At 43.6% G+C, this 14,520-nt stretch overlaps 1 protein-coding gene across 2 annotated transcripts in view; it reads left to right on the top strand.

Annotated features, from left to right (window-relative positions):
* Positions 1-7,458: 7,458 nt before the first annotated feature.
* NCKIPSD (NCK interacting protein with SH3 domain) overlaps positions 7,459-14,520 on the top strand; it is a 148,444-nt gene continuing 141,382 nt past the window's right edge. Inside the window, exon 1 of one of the 2 annotated variants that reach the window (XM_058170187.1) lies at positions 7,459-7,569. The gene's annotated coding sequence lies outside the window, so the exon portion shown is untranslated. The remainder of the gene's footprint in view (positions 7,570-14,520) is intronic. The other variant, XM_058170190.1, reaches the window with a different exon arrangement.

The following is a 14,520-nucleotide window of genomic DNA, read 5'->3' as shown; positions in this document are numbered from 1 at the left end:
TAGGGAGGAATAGCATACAGTGAATGGCACAATCAAATGACTGGTATTGTGTACAAGTGAATGGGCCAGATCCTCCCAAGTCCAGATAGAAGATTCCACAGAAAGTTATGGTGAATAACAGGGCTAAGATCCAGATCCAGATCCAGATCCAGATCCAGATCCAGATCCAGACAGACAGGCAGGTAATGGCTACTTAATTAGACATTGTGGTGGTGGACAAGGATCAGAAGTTAGCAGTAGTGATAGATGTGTTGGTGTCAAGTGATAGCAACATCCGGAAGAAGGAGTAGGAGAAGCTGGAGAAGTACCAGGGCCTAAAGGAGGAACTGGAGAAGATGTGGAAAGTAAAGGTCAACAGGATCCCATTAGTGATAGGAGCACTTGGGAAAGTGACTCCAACAGATACCAGGATCAACATCAGAGCTCTCTATCCAGAAGAGGAACAGCTAAGAAACTGCATAGAACTCTCAGACTCCCAAGCCTCTGAGTTTAAGAAATATGCATACCAACCATGGGGCTGTGAAGATTATTTTTTATATGGTGTATCAAAAGTCAGGCCATATAGACAATCTAAAGGAAATATCACATTATAATTTAGGGAATTTAATCTCACATCTTCTAATCATAATATCACTGTATATTGTGTGATAATACATGATCTTAGAGTAAAATTGTGTTTTTGAAAGTTATACTATGTTTAAAGTCAGAAGGAAAGAAAAGTTCCTAAAAGCGGGGGGGGGGGGGAGAGAATGCTAGTACTTTCACTTGAAAATACAAGTGGCCATTTGCAAAAATAAATCAGGAAATAAAGAGTCATATAGACTTCTAAAATGAGATGATTTGAAAATGTCTTAGGATATTTTTTCCAACATTGAATGGTTTGTTGGCCAGCTTCCTGAAAATATTCTTAAAACTGATTTTGACAGGTTGCCATTTCTAGAACTATAGTTTTTGTTTACTTCTTATGTTTGATGTAAACTTTGCTGTTTAAGTAATCTGTTTTGCTATGTCTGGGAGCAAACTGATGAGCTAGTCTTTATTTTCCTTTGGTCTGATGTTGTATTTGAGACTAAGTGGACCTCTCTCCGTCATTGTCTCTCGTTGGCGATGTTGTTACATTTCTGGGGAACTATCTCAAGAAAGTTATTACCATGTCTAAGCTAGCTGTTCTCGTAAAATTGTAAACCTAACATAGAAGATTCCTTGGCCTCCATTAATGAAAATGTGGTAAGCTAATATGACCTGACCTTATTATGCTTCATTTCACAGATCATTCTAGGCTTTTTTGCGCCAAAGAGCAGCCAAAGAATAGTGTACATTTTTGAGAATTAATGCAAAAGGACATGATATATCCCACTGATTTGAAAATCAAAAAATCAAAATGTATACAACTGAGGTTTCAGACTTGCAAATTTATGACAAGACTTTTAAAAAATAATTATAAATATACAACAATTAATCAACCAATGGACTTTAAGAAGCAGTTTACCATTTCTGGCTCATACCAATAACTTCAAACTAAACTCACAAGTGTTAGAAAGAAAGAAAAAAGAAAGAAAGAAAGAAAGAAAGAAAGAAAGAAAGAAAGAAAGAAAGAAAGATGGATGTACTAGCATTCTGCTTCTAAGACTGAATTTCCAAAATACTTTACATAGTATATAATCATAAAAATAAGTGAAAAGTAAATATGCCCTTCTGATTAGTAACTATCTCTTATGCTTAAAGTTTGTTCCGGACAGCTGCTATTTGGATACAAACATAAATCAAGCATCCAGAAGAATGCACCGTCAAAAGGAAGGGGATTAAAACAAGCAAACAATCAATAATACTCATTAAAAGCATTAGATTTTTCTGGGGAGTAGAGTGGGAGTACGTTTTGTATTTGTTTTATGCTGTGAGTAATGGCAATAATGGCTGCATTTAGGGTGCGTCTGATGGATATAGTCCACAAAAGCTTAAACCATAATAAACTTAACTTTAATGGATCATGAGACTTTGTTTTTGTCGCAGTCATCATATATAACTACTCTTTTGGAAACTTCATTTTATGAAATCATGGATGCCTTCCTACCTATTCTTGTAAGCGAAGAAATAAAAACAGCCTCTCAAGGGATAATAATCAATAAGTATAATATGCAGAAGGCTAAAATGTAGAAAGTTGTTTAGATGGGGAAGGAATCTTAAAATGTGATTCTACGCTTCATATTCTGCACGTTTTTTTTAATGTCAAAAATAGTTTGTATTTTCAGGGAACAAACAAGGCACTATCCATTCAGTGATGAGTAGTGATAATATTTACTAGAAAGTAGAAAAGTTAGCAGTAGTTATTTCCTAACATTCACATTGTAAATATTATATTGCAGTCAGTTTGGTTTTGATGGCAACAGCATAGTTTCTCCATATGATTTTATTTAAGGGATTTTAAGAGTTCCCTGTGACTATAGAATTCCTAAATTCAGCATACAGCCATTTCTAGAGTTCCCTTGGGAGAAAAGTATGGAAGTGAAACATATTTATAGATGGAATCTTGCAGATAGTTGTAGGGAATCACTTAAAGAGAAGTGATCCCTACTCGACCTTTCACTGGATTCTGATGCTTTCTTGACTAGGTTCACACTGGACCAATCTTTCCCAATTTAATTTTCTTAGACTATAGCTCCATGAATATCTATTTGTAACCCACATTCTAGAAGTTACAACGCCAGCTTCCTGGAAAGGCATCAGAATGATGAAAAAATACACTTTACAGAATCAAAGCATAGATGGATAAAATATTGATCAACATTAGGCAAGAATTTCACCATCACCAGGCAGCACAAATTCACTTTTAAAAAACTTATGTTTGTGTGAAGGTGGCTCTTTCAAATGTTTGGCATGGAAATCTTCAGCATTAATGATTAACCATTTATGGATTCCCCTTATCCCCAAGAGCTGTTGACGTAAGCTAGAGTCATTCATAGACTAAACAATTAAAAGTAACTTTTATTGACCTATAAAGGGTACACTTTATAGGTTTTGTCAGTGAGATGTGAGAACAAGCAAAACTATTTGGATCCTAATATAAGTAGTCCTAATGTTTATGGTCTTGCCTTTGTATACATTCACTTTAAAAGATTATAGCCATTCTGAACTCCCAAATATTGCAGCATCAGTTAGCAATTGTAGGTCATCACCTGTCTTGATGAAGATGACAAATAGAAAGTGGTAATCTTTTTGCAATCGGCAAAAATTGGGGTGGCGGGGTGGCGGTTATTATTAAGGAGGGTCTACGACCGAAGGAGGTTACTGTACCACAGATAGCCGGATGGGAGTCCCTCTTTGTGAGGTGGGGTCAGGGGATACAGGTGGGTCTGCTGATCACGTACCTGGCTCCCTGCAGCGTGACAGCAGCCCTGCCCGAGCTGCTGGAGGTGATAGCTGAGCTGGTGGTTGATACCCCCAGACTTATGGTTATGGGGGATTTCAACCTGCCATCACCCGGTGAATCATCTGCTGCGGCTCGAGAGTTCATGGCTTCCACGACGGCCTTGGACCTGACCCAGTTAGTGGATGGTCCCACTCACACTGGGGAAAACACTCTGGACTTAATTTTTGTCTCTGGACAATGGCTGAATGATTTGGAATTAAGGGATTTAGTTATTCTACCCTTGTCATGGTCAGATCATTCGCTCCTTCAGCTGGACGTTCGAACCGCCAACCCTCACCTCAGGGAGACGGAACCGATGTGTTGGTTCTGTCCCAGGTGCCTGATGGACCTGGAGAGGTTTCTGATGGAGCGTGGGCCACTTCCTGAGGACCTAGCCCACGACTCGGCTGAAGAACTCGTTGCCACCTGGGAAAGGGCAGCGGCGGGGGCCTTGGACCGCATCGTGCCTTTGCGGCCTCTGACCCGGCGCCGATCTTGACTGCTCCTTGGTATTCCAAGGAGCTGAGAGAGATGAAGCACCGGAAAAGACTCCTAGAGAGTGGTTGGAGGGCCAGCCGTTCTGAACCTGACTGAACACTAGTAAGGTCTCATATTCAGACCTATCTAGTGGCGATAAGAGCGACGAAGCGTGAGTATTTCTCCGCTCTTATTGCATCGGCAGATAACCACCCAGCAGCCTTGTTTAGGGTGACCCGCTCCCTTCTTACTCAGGGAAGGAAGGGAGCTAGGGAAGATCCCTTGCAAGGTCATGCTGAGGATTTTGGACAATATCTGCACGATAAAATCGCTCAGATTCGGGATGGGCTGGACACAGATTGGGTAGTTTTGGATGGGATGACGGAGGTGGATCTTGAGACAGTGATCTGGGAGGAGTTTGACACTGTGGTTCCCGAGGACATGGACAGGATACTTAGGAGGCTGAATGCAACCACATGTTTATTGGACCCGTGTCCCTCCTGGTTGGTACTGGCCACACAGGAGGTTACACGAGGCTGGCTTCAGGGAATTGTTAATGCTTCTCTGAGGGAGGGTGTCTTCCCTACTGCCTTGAAAGAGGCTGTGGTGAGACTCCTCCTCAAGAAGCCCTCCCTGGATCCAACTGTTTTATCGAACTATCATCCGGTCTCCAACCTTCGTTTTGTGGCGAAGGTTGTTGAGAGTGTGGTAGTGCACCAGCTTCCTCAGTACCTGGATAAAACTGGACCCGTTCCAGTCGGGTCTGGATCCGTTCCAGTCCTGTTTCTGGCCTGGGTACAGCACAGAGATGGCGTTGGTCGCGCTGGTGGATGATCTCTGGAGGGCCTGGGACAGGGGTTGTTCCTCTGTCCTGGTCCTATTAGATCTCTCAGCGGCTTTTGATACCATCGACCATGGTATCTTGCTGCGACGGCTGGAGAGGTTAGGAGTGGGGGGCACCGTTCTTCGGTGGTTCTCCTCCTTCCTCTCTGACTGATCGCAGATGGTGTTGGTGGGGGGGCAGAGATCGACCGCGAGGCGCCTCTTGTGTGGGGTGCCTCAGGGGTCGGTTCTCTCGCCTCTCCTGTTCAACGTCTATATGAAGCCGCTGGGTGAGATCATCCGTGGTTTTGGGGTGCGGTGTCAGCTGTATGCTGATAACACTCAGCTGTACATTTCCACCCCTAACCACCCCAGCGAAGCCATTGAAGTGATGTCCCGGTGTCTGGAGGCCATGCAGGTCTGGATGGGGAAAAACAGGCTCCGACTCAACCCTGTCAAGACCGAGTGGCTGTGGATGCCGGCATCCCAGTATAATCAGCTGAGGCCATCGCTGACTGTAGGGGACAAGTCATTGGCCCCCACAGAGAGGGTCCACAATCTGGGCGTCCTTCTGGATGCATGGCTGTCATTGGAAGAGCATATGACGGCCGTCGCCAGAGGAGCTTTTTATCAGGTTCGCCTGATTCGCCAGTTCTTAGACCTTATGCACAGTCACTCATGCCCTCGTCACTTCTCGTCTGGACTACTGCAATGCTCTCTACATGAGGCTCCCCTTGAAGAGCACCCAAAGACTTCAACTGGTTCAGAATGCGGCCGCGCAGGTGATAGAGGGAGCGACTCCTTGCTCCCATATAACACCCCTCCTGCGCAGGCTGCACTGGCTTCCGGTGGTCTTTCGGGTGCAATTCAAGATGCTGGTTACCACCTTCAAAGTGCTCCATGGCATAGGACCGGGTTACTTACGGGACCGCCTGCTGCTACCGGCGGCCTCCCATCGACCAGTGCGCTCCCATAGGGAGGGTCTCCTCAGGGTGCTGTCGGCCAGACAACATCGGCTGGCGACCCCCAGGGGGAGGGCCTTCTCTGTGGGGGCACCAACCCTCTGAATGAGCTACCACCGGGTATTCGCCAACTCCCTGATCTCCGGACCTTTCGACGTGAGCTGAAAACATTTCTATTTCATCGCGCAGGACTGGCCTAACGGTTTTTAATGGTTTTAAATGGGGTTTTTATTGGTTTTAAATGGTCTAGCCAACTTTGAATTTTTGCTTTTAAATTGGTTTTAACTTTTATATTGATTGTTTTATTTTGGCTCTAAACCGCCCTGAGTCCTTCGGGAGAAGGGCGGTATAGAAATTTAAATAATAAATAAATAAATAAATAAAAGGATCTGGATGCCACCTTCTGTAATCTAGGAATCATGAATTTATGGCCTTCTAAATGTTGCTCAACTTGCTGGAGTTGAGAGATCTCTCACCATGGTCCATGCTGTCTAAGGCTGATTACAGTGGCAATTCAATGACATTTAGAGGGTTATAATTTGACTACACTTTACACAAAATTTGGGCTTTGTTGATGCTGTTTTTTGTTTATTTTTTGTAGTGCAAAGTCATCAAAACCTTAAGAATGTTTTAAACATCTATGATGCAGGAGTTTTCTTGTCAGAACTGTGGTAATTCAATCTTGAATTGGGGAAACCGTTGATATCTACCCTATAATGGTCAGATCATACCCTAGTAGTAACCACTCTGGCACTGTCTGTGTCTCAGGGAGAAGGGACCTATTAGATGGTCCAACCCCACTGACTGATGAACTATGGTAAGGTCCAGAGAGAACTGAGGGTTATTCCTGATGGCTGCATTATTCAAATAAAGCCTTGACCATCACTTGGAATGAGAGGACAGCTGAGGCCTTGGACTGGATTATGCCCATGCAAGCTCTCCCTTCTTGTTAAATGCATCTCTGTGGTTTATAAAAGAGTTATGGGAGGAGAAATGGGAGGAGAGATGTCTAGGACACATCAGAGGGGATCAAACACAAATGACTCCTGCTATTAAGGCCTATCTTGTATCATTAAGAGCTGTCATTCTCTGCCCTTGTTGTGTCTAAAGACAGCCAACTGGCAGCCTTGTTTAAGATGCTCCAAGCCCTCCTGAGGAAGGGGGACTCAGAGGTTTACCTACAAGGCCATTGGAAAAATTTGCAGAACCGCTGTCAGACAAAAATCACTCAAATTCATTCTAAGTTGGATGCCACATTTGGTGCAGGTGCAGGGGATATGACTGAGGTACAATCTTTCTTAGTTATCTGGCAGCAGTTTGAGCTTGGTGAGCTTAAGGAAGTGGCCAGTGTCTTATGACTGTGAGCTCAGTCACCTGCTGAGATCCATGGCCATCCTGGTTACTTAAGGCTGCCTGGGAGGTGCTGTGTAGTTGGATCCTAGCAGAGATTAATTCTCCCTCGAGAGTTGTTCCATCACCCTTTGAGGAGGCATTGTTTTATCCCCTCCACAATAAGCCATCACTGGATCCCACCATACTGGACAATTTTCATCCAGTTGTCAAATTCCCCCTTTTTAGGGAAAGTTATAGAGAAGGTGATTGTGGAGCAGCTTCAGCAGGACCAGTGGTGGGTTGCTACCAGTTCGCCCCAGATCAGGCGAACGGGTAGTGGTGGCAGCGGGAGGCTCCTACCTGGACATCTCTGCGCATGGAGAGGCCCCTACAGTAGGGGACCAAATAATTTGAGCAATCACTTCTTTCCAATTACATCTACCCAGTCTACCAGGCCCAGAAGGAGGAGTATGCTGTGGATCTTACATCTCCAAAGAAACTGCATCTGGCAACATGCCTTTTCTGCTGTGACCCCCCCACCTACTGAAACAACATTCCTCCTGAGGTGAGGTGAGCTTTGCATTTGTTCATCTTCTGGAAAGTCATTAAAACATGTTTTTCCATCAACCTTGGAGATCCCATGGAGAACCTGCAGGATGGCCGAATAAGATGAGTGTTGTTCTCCCACGTTTCTGGATTCTATGTTTTTCATTTTATTTATGTTAGCTTGTCATGTAGTTTTTTAACTGTTGCTATATTTCTAAATTGCCCAGAGTCACATTTTCATGAGAAAGGAGGCTATAACAATATGCTAAATGAACAAACAAACAAACAAACAAAAGCTAAGTAAAAACAAACTGCCCAAATATTTATTATATTTCTGTTACTATGGCAGCAAATATTGGATCACTTCGCACAATTACGTTTTCTAAAGTGATAGCAAACATGCAGAAGAATTGGGCTAACTTGCTTTCAGCACAGAGATGAATCCCACTCTCTGATGGGAATTATGCCTGGGGTAGCCTGAAGAACATCTCATAATTTGAAGGGAGATATGTATCTTCTGCGTGCAGTTTCTTCAGAGCAAGTTTCTGACATCATGCTATGAATATTGTTGGGTTAATCTTGGCCGGGTCTCTTGTTTTTCATCTGAAGTTTATTAAATCCTTCTGTTTACTAAATCTTTCTGATTTAGCACACAATGCTGTTGTGTCATGTGCTGCTGTTTCCAGCACACTGGCCCTCAGCCACTCCTACTTTATTTTTTGACAAACAAGGAATTGCGAGTTGCCTTCTCCTCTGCCTCTTCCTCTTCCTGGCCTCAGCCTTTCAAAGTATTTATGCAAAGAACATTTTATAAAGCTCTTGGGACATTTCAGCCTTCTTTCACTCTCAGATGTTTATGGACAGCCTGGCATTCTGAAGGAGGCCACAGTGTTAGAAACGTTGCCTGTCTTTGCTTCCTAATGCCAGTTGAATGGGGGTGAAACACACAGGGAAAACTGGATCGTAATAGAAATGCTCAGGAGTTTATTTCATGTCCAGAACAGCAAAAAAAAAAAAAAAAAAAAAGATTTGTTTGCCTTTTTTTAGCTCTAGCACAGTAAAAAAATAATTTTACGTATTATTTGAAGGATAAAAATACCACCTCTATGGGCCTGTGTTTATACAAACTTCTACAGCACCCTCCAATTAGTTACCCCATCTCTCCCTTATGATGATATATAATTTATACTCCTGCAGTGAAAGTTTTTGAAGTGGAATGTCAGGTCTATGAGGGCAAAACCTTAAAATTACCCTCTTGGGGCCCAGGAGATATCATTAGAGAACCCTTAGAAGAGTCTGCAAAGTCTGGGATCATCTTTTTTGTATTTAGCTTAATTTTTGAATCCGTGACCTTGCCCCTTAAGGTATCTGATGGTCAGAGAAGAATCCCTTGCAAAAACTGGGAAGAACACATTGGCTGGGAGAGAGCAATGTTCTTAGAGGGCAATAGGTAACTAGGGTGTAATTTTCAAAGCACTTTTATGTTCTTGGGCAACTTGGCACATACTTTCCTGGCTGAAGCAACTACTGAAGGAGAAAGAAGAGAAAGAAGGATTGACAGAGGTGTAGAGATTTGATAGAGGAGAATGACGTTTTCACTTAAACCAGCTACCTGATAATTTAGAAAGCAACATTTCTGAAAGCCTTTGGAACATTTTATGCTAATATCAGAAAAAGGAAGAGGCTGAGATCTGGTTCCCTTCTGCATCCAAGGACACTCTCCCAGTTCTGCCACGGGTAGCAAATGAAACTTAAAACAAAGATTAAGGTATATTTTGCCCCCTTGACCCCATGGGCATTGCCCTTAACTCATCACTAGCCCATGAATAAATGCTGAGATAAGTGCTAACCACCTAATGTTGAGTAGGCAAAAAATAATGCCGGCATGAAATTTGCTGCCCACATTGCTGATCACTATCCTCTATTTTGTTTTGACTGAACAGGTGTTTTCTTTTTATGTGTGCAGCATGTAATAAGCAATAAGATTGTTTGTTGCCCCCTTGCTTTGCTGCCTGTTTTCTTCTGCACATCACCAGTGGTGGGGGGAAACATCCACATCCATCACAGCATTGGGGGGGAATTGGGATAGGAATACATCAGGATTTTTCCATCACATCTAAGCCAATTTTTTTGCTGTCTTCCTCCATCCTGATATAAGAAGATGAGGAGGAAGAGCAGCAGTAGCCCAGGGAGCTCAGTCACAAGTAGTATTTGTCTTTAGGATTTTCCTTCCTTCCTTCCTTCCTTCCTTCCTTCCTTCCTTCCTTCCTTCCTTCCTTCCTTCCTTCCTTCCCTCCCTTTTTCTTTCCTTCCCTCCCTTCCTTCTTTCCCTCCCTTTGTCCGTCCTTCCTCCTCCCTTCATCCCTCCATCCTTCCTTTCCTCCCTCCCTCTCCTTCCTTCCTTCCTTCCTATGCTGCTATCTACATTCCATTCCTTCATGCTCTGTTTTGGTGGCAGTCAGGGAGAAAAATTAATCCCATCATTTCACTCTTATGCTATTTCAATCTTTTGCTAGACTGGTAAGGATCCCAGGATTGATGCACTTGCGGTACTGCTGGCTGAAGAGTTCCTGTGTTATACAGTTTTGATAGATCAGCTGCACAGAGTTGCTTTTATCTTAGAGCAAGGAGATCCAAACAGCAAGAACTGAGCAGGGTCTAAAGAGGAGGAACCATGCCTTTATATGAACCAAAATGCCCAATAAGCCACACTCTGATCCCATCAGTACTGGTCAGTTGACTGTGCTTTCAGTAATGGTGGCAGGCAGAGAGCAGCTGATGTGCATCAGTGGTGGGATTATTATTTTTTTACTACCGGTTCTGTGGGCATGGCTTGGTTGGCGTGGCAGGGGAAGGATACTGTAAAATCTCCATCCCCACCCCACTCCAGGGGAAGGATACTGTAAAATCTCCATTCCCACCCCACTCCAGGGGAAGGTCCTGCAAAAATCCCCATTTCCTCCCAATCAGCTGGGAATTGGGAGGCGGAGAATACATGGGGGTGGGGCCAGTCAGAATTTTTACTACCAGTTCTCTGAACTACTCAAAACTTCAACTACCGGTTCTTCAGAACTGATCAGACCGGCTGAAATCCACCTCTGATGTACATCCTTTGTAAGGGCTGTTGCATGCTATTGACTTAAAGGGAAATGAAGTTTTAGCATTAATGCAGTTAGGATTGTATCTCATTCATGGGCTGGGGAAAAGACAAAAACAACATAATGGGATTACCATAGAAAAAGGATATGGCATCTATGTTGTATTTAGATGCCACTAGAAAAAGGCACTATGATATTTTTAAATCAAAGTTAGCTGAATGTTATAAAACATTTCCCACCATATTGCAACATGTCCAACAATGGCTTCAAGGTGTGTAAAACATTTTAGGCTCTGCCGTTCATTATCTTGAAGAGAAGTCATGACCAGCGATCAAGAGAATTCTGTAGAGCAGTGTTTCTCAACCTTGGCAACTTTACGTGGTATGGACTCCAACTCCCAGAATTCCCCCAGCCGGCATTGGTCTTAATTTTTCAATATAGAATTAGTCCTCAACCTACAAGCATTTCATTAATGAGTGACTTGTGACACTTTTCACACTTGTGACTGCTGCAACATATCTGTAGTCATGTGATCAGAATTTTGGACACTTGGCAACTGGCATGTATTTATGACAATGTCCCAGGGTCATGTAATCATCTTTTGTGACCTTCTGACAAGCAAAGTCAATGGGGAAGCCAGATTCACTTAACAACCGTGTTACTAACTTAACAATTGCAGTGATTCACTTAATAATTGTAGCAAGAAAGATCTAAAGTGGGACAAAACACACTCAACAACTTTCTAGCTTAGCAATGGAAATTTTGGGCTCACTTGTAAGTAGTAAGTAAGTAAGGTTGTAAGTCAAGGACTACCTGTATTGGTATTCTTGAGTATTAACTCAGGGGTCTCCCACCTTGGCAACTTTAAGATTTGTGGATTTCAACTCCCAGAGTTCCTCAGCCAGCTTTTCTTTTCTGGGAGTTGAAGTCCACGAGTCTTAAAGTTGCCAAGGTTGGAGACCACTGTTCTAACAGATTCACCACTATTACCTTTGAAGAGAAAGGTACCTCTTTTCTCCTGAATTGTACACTCAGAAGGGAAGAACTCTTCCTTTCAGCCCTGAAATTACCACCACTGCTTTAAGAATAACAAGGTAAGGGGGGGGTGAGGGAGGAAAGAGAAAAAGAGAGGGAGAGAAGCAAAACATTGGGGGAAGAAGAATTCTTTTAGGAAAGAAAATAACAAATGGTATATGCTTAGTCAGCAAGCCACAGCAGTCATGGAGTCCTTCTTCTCTTGAGAAGAAAAAATCAAGACAGGATAAATTCATGGTTGGCAACAATTACTCTCAAAGCCCCTGAGAGTCCTTTTATGTTTCCTATTGTTGGAAGAAATATCCATCTGGGTTCAGTTCCAAGTGGGGACAAAGACACTGGAAACATGGAGGCTGCTTGGAAAGATGGTTTAATGGTGGTCAGGATCACATGGCTTGAGATCCTGAACAGAAAAAGGCCTGAGATCCTGTGTGCTCCCTGGTTTTATGATTTTTCTGAGCTTTGACCTTTCTGGGGCACAGGAAGAGTATCCTGATTGGTTGTCAGACTCCCAGGGGGTGGGGGTCTTAGCTAGCCTTGCTGGCTGTCTCTCAAGCTTGCTTGAGCCTTGCCATGTGGTGAGTTTCAGTTGTATTGTGTTGCAAATCATGGGGGGATTGAGTGAGCTTGGTTGAAGCCTTAATTGCCCATTGACAAAGGTGGGGAGAATGAGTGAGCTTAGCTGAGGCTTTTAATGGCCCATTGACAAAGGTGGGGGGGGAGTCAGGAAGTTGCAGGGAGCTCCTTTGTCTTTAAAATATGTTTCTCCATTTCTCATCCAGGAAGGTATAATATTCTGCTTTTTAAAATATTTCCTAGAATATTTCATTCTTCTAGGAGGGGGGTGGGTGCTAAATTCCTACACTACTCCCATCCCCTCCCTGTTGTAACTTTTAAGAACCTATCTCCTTTTATTATTAATTTTTTAAAAATGTTGTTGCTTTTTCTCGTTCCTGGTCCTTGTGCAACCTTTTTGCCTTCTCCCCCCACCCCCACTTCACTTCTAGGAATTCCAGCTGTTGATAGCAGCAAAATGTTCTTTCTTTGCAACCTCAAGGGAGAGGCCCTGGGGCCTAGCCAGGTGGCTATAGAATGAATTATCTGCACAACAGGTTATGTAATCGGCTCTTTTCAAAAAGGGGAAGCAAGCAAGCAGCAGCAGCAACAACGCCCCATTGTATCTACAAAGATCAACGATTCCAGCAAGCCACCCAGATGCAGACTGCCCTTTGCCTTGGGTTTTGTTTACTTCTCACTGGCTGGGTAGAAACAGCCCGGGCTGTTTTCTGTTTGCGGGCTCTCCTTCTTGGCAGCCGGTCGGGCTTGCCTTAACAGCGCCTTGCTAAAACGGAGCCCAGTGTCCTCAGTCAGAGGGAGGGGAGATGATTTATTCTCACTGAGCGAGGATTGTCTTTCCCGGCTCTTGGCTGGAGCAGTTTCTTTTTGTGCGGTGGCTCTAAAGGCATCGGCTTGTGCCAGCTGCATTCCAAGAGGGGAAAGGAAGCAAAAGGGCCAGGCTGAGCACCAGGAAACAGGCTCGAGAACTGTAAGATGAGAAAGGGAGAGGAGAGGCCCCTGAGGGGAAATGCGAAGTAAAGTCCCCTTTCTCTGCAACCGCCTTGTTTACATTAGGTGATTTATATTGGGTAGTTTCTAAAAAAAGAATGCTACATTCTCAGCCAGTGCAGTTGTTGAAATGAAATGGAGTGGTGGAGGGAGTCTTTATAACTTAGTGACAAAAGCACCTGCCTGGCATGTAGAAGATCCCAGCCTCGGTCCCTGGAGATTCCTTTTAAAAGGATCAGGGAGAAAGAATCTGCTAGGCACAAGAGACGGACTTTCCCCAACCAACAGACTCAATTCTGTTGGATTTAAACAATTCCTAGCCAATTCCTAGGTTAGGGACAACTGGGATAATCCAAAATGACTGAATAAATCCCCCCATTTGCTATGAGGCAAAAAAAAGGGATGCGGTGGCTCAGTGGCTAGGGCGCTGAGCTTGTCGATCGAAAGGTCGGCAGTTCAGCGGTTCGAATCCCTAATGCCACATAACAGAGTGAGCTCCCGTTACTTGTCCCAGCTTCTGCCAACCTAGCAATTCAAAAGCATGTAAAAAATGCAAGTAGAAAAATAGGGACCACCTTTGGTGGGAAGCTAACAGTGTTCCGTGCGCTTTTGGCATTTAGTCATGCCGGCCACATGACCATGGAGACGTCTTTGGACAGCGCTGGCTCTTCAGCTTTGAAATGGAGATGAGCACCGCCCCCTAGAGTTGGGAACGACTAGCACATATGTGTGAGGGGAAACCTTTACTTTTACCTTTAATGATGCCCAGCTATGCCCAGTTTCTTCGTGCCCATTCAAGTCAGCCGTGATACAGAATTCAGATTCATTAGAAATCAGAAAACATTTCGTCGGCATTTTCAAACTTTAGCCCTAGTAAATTAAATCCTACCACATCTTTATGCATGGTTTTCTCAGTGACACAAAGAAGATGAAATTTCTATTTACATAATATTGGAGAATGATTGATCTATGTGTATTGTTTTATCTGTAATAAAATCACTTTAAGGTTTATGTAAAGGAGAATTTGGAAATCCCTGATGAAATATGTACAGGATTTCAGGAATAATCGGGTACCACCCAGTAATGAATCCAAGTATATATTTCTCAATTACTGTATAGTGGGTTCATTGAAACCCAATGGTGGGTTTCAAATTTTTTTACTACCGGTTCTGTGGGCATGGCTTGGTAGGTGTGGCAAGGTGGTGGGCATGGCTTGGTGGGCATGGCAAGGCTTGGTGGGCATGGCTTGGTGGGCGTGGCAGGGGAAGGATACTGC

This window comes from Ahaetulla prasina, chromosome 2 (assembly GCF_028640845.1).
Source record: "Ahaetulla prasina isolate Xishuangbanna chromosome 2, ASM2864084v1, whole genome shotgun sequence".
NCBI classification, from domain to species: Eukaryota; Metazoa; Chordata; class Lepidosauria; order Squamata; family Colubridae; genus Ahaetulla; species Ahaetulla prasina.
This window is presented reverse-complemented; position numbering and strand designations above follow the sequence as displayed.